Here is a 2201-nt window from a genome sequence, read left to right on the forward strand (position 1 = left end):
TTTGCCCCTGGCGGCTGTTCCGCCAGTGTATGAATGTGTGTGAATGCTAGTTTCCGATTGAGCACTTAGGCTCAGTGAATGCAGATGTACTGTAAAAGTGCTTTGAGTGGTCGAAAAGACTAGAAAGGCAAGTATACAAGTACGGAGCATTTACATTTTGAGTCAAAACTTAAGTGTTGATGATCTAATAATCAGCGGTAGATTATTCCTGTCTCGGGGCCACGACTGAAAAGGCATGGTCACCCTTTGTTTTCATACAAGACTATGGGATGGCCAAGAGGGATTGGTTTGATGTCTGAGGGGGATCTGGACGAGTGATGAAACATTAGGAGTTCTGAAATATAAGATGGAGCCAGTCCATGTAACGCCTTAATAGACCATTTGACTAGTAACCAGTGAAGAGCAGCCAATATTGGGGAAGTATGGTCCCTCTTCCTTGTACCAGTTAACAATCTAGCAGCTGCATTTTGAACAAGCTGCAAGTGTGATAAAGATGAGTGACAGATGCCAGAGTACAAGGAATTGCAGTAATCAATTCGAGGATATAGAGCATGCAAGACAGTTTCTAGGTCCTTTACAGAGAGAATAGGTTTGAGTTTAGCTGTGGTACCTTTAACAGAGTTTATATGTTTGTTGAATTTGAATGCCGAATCAAAGATAATGTCACGTGTAGATAGGCCTACGTGGAAATTAAAAGGGTATTACTAACTTTAAAAAAATATATATAATAATGTTGCGAGGGCTCGCCGACAACGCCACCTAGGGAATGAGCCCAAGGACTCAGGTTCTTTAAAAATCGGGGTTGGAGCAGAAACAAACCACAGGAGCCAATATAAATGTTAACAATTAAAAAATGTTTATAATTTTAAAAACAGCCTAACTAAAACCCATGTGATGCCACAGCTAAAAGAAAAATGTTCTGTGATTTCACAGCTCCCAGCACAGGTAGATAGTCCCTCTGGGGAATCCTCCGTCCCACGGCCCGGCAGCTTCACGGGGTCGCTCCGCCTGCTCCGCAGTCCTCAACGCTCGTCGGTTTCCTATAACAGAGAAAGCGCTGGCGAGTAGTGTGCTCACGTCAGTAAACCCGCACCCCATGCCTCACGACCCTGACTCTGCAGCCCTCCCCTGCCTGGTCCTCTGTGCCGCCTAGCTTACGGTCTATGCTTAAGATACGTAAACTGTTACTCACGGTTTCCCCAGGCAACAGTCGTACTGTTGGAAGCGCGTTGGCGGACACAGGTCAGCCACTCGCGTTGCTGCTGGTTCTGCCCGGATCAGCCCGGCTTCTCCCTGCAGGCCTCGACAGTGACTGCTCTCACAGTCGCCCACTGCTGCGTCGTCTCGGCTGGCGCGCCGGTTTCGTCCAATCAATTACTTCCCCACAGGTCTCTCATAGCTGCCGCCCCCCTGCTCGATGCCCCCCTGCTCAGCGCCCAACGAGCTGGCCGACTTTCCCTGCTGCTCTCTTCACTCTTCTCTCCGTCGAACCTCCATCTCCTCCACCTGCTTCCCAACAGTCACGCTCCTTACCGGCCTACATCCGTGTCGTCGCGTTCCTCGCTCCCTCGTTGCTTCACTTAATAAGTAGTCCTGTCCAATCTGTTGCCGGCTTCCACACCTGTTGCTCATTTGCTCATTATGTCATCAGTGGAGGTGTGTGGTTTAAGATCAGTTCAGCCAGTAAGTAAAACTTAAAAAAACACACATGCATTAAAACACAAATAACACTAAAAAAGGTAAAAAGGCACAGCACACAAATTAAAACACATCACATCAGAAGCATAAAAAGTCACCTGCCATTTTCTGGCCCTGTCACATACATTAATGGACAGGGGGGGCATATTTTTTGATAATTCCTCAATTGAGTTAGGGGAACCAAATAATATTACTTCTGTCTTGTTTTCATTTAGTTGGAGAAAGTTTATTGCCATCCAACACTTAATATCATTTAGACAGTTGGAAATGGACTGTAAGTACTTTGAGTCACCTGGCTTCAGAGGTAAGTACAGCTGTGTATCATCAGCATAGCAGTGGTATAATATATCATGTTTACGGAGAATGGAGCCCAAGGGGAGCATATAGAAAAGAAAATGAGATTGGCCCCAGGATTGAACCTTCATTTCAATTTCAAACTCACTTAGTACCTTAAGCAGTGCAGTTTCTGTGCTGTGATGTACCCTGAAACCTGACTGAAAGTT

At 46.0% G+C, this 2201-nt stretch overlaps 1 long non-coding RNA gene across 1 annotated transcript; it reads right to left on the reverse strand.

Moving 5' to 3' along the window:
- Positions 1-833: 833 nt before the first annotated feature.
- LOC119903547 lies at positions 834-1770 on the reverse strand. The gene is made up of 2 exons (XR_005444536.1): positions 1193-1770; positions 834-1040 (listed from the first exon to the last, which is right to left on the reverse strand). It is a non-coding gene; the product is annotated as an uncharacterized LOC119903547 (long non-coding RNA).
- Between the last annotated feature and the right edge of the window lie 431 nt (positions 1771-2201).

Source organism: Micropterus salmoides, unplaced genomic scaffold, assembly GCF_014851395.1.
Source record: "Micropterus salmoides isolate LMB-PRFRI ecotype aquatic unplaced genomic scaffold, ASM1485139v1 Ms_hic_scaffold_15, whole genome shotgun sequence".
Taxonomy (NCBI): domain Eukaryota; kingdom Metazoa; phylum Chordata; class Actinopteri; order Centrarchiformes; family Centrarchidae; genus Micropterus; species Micropterus salmoides.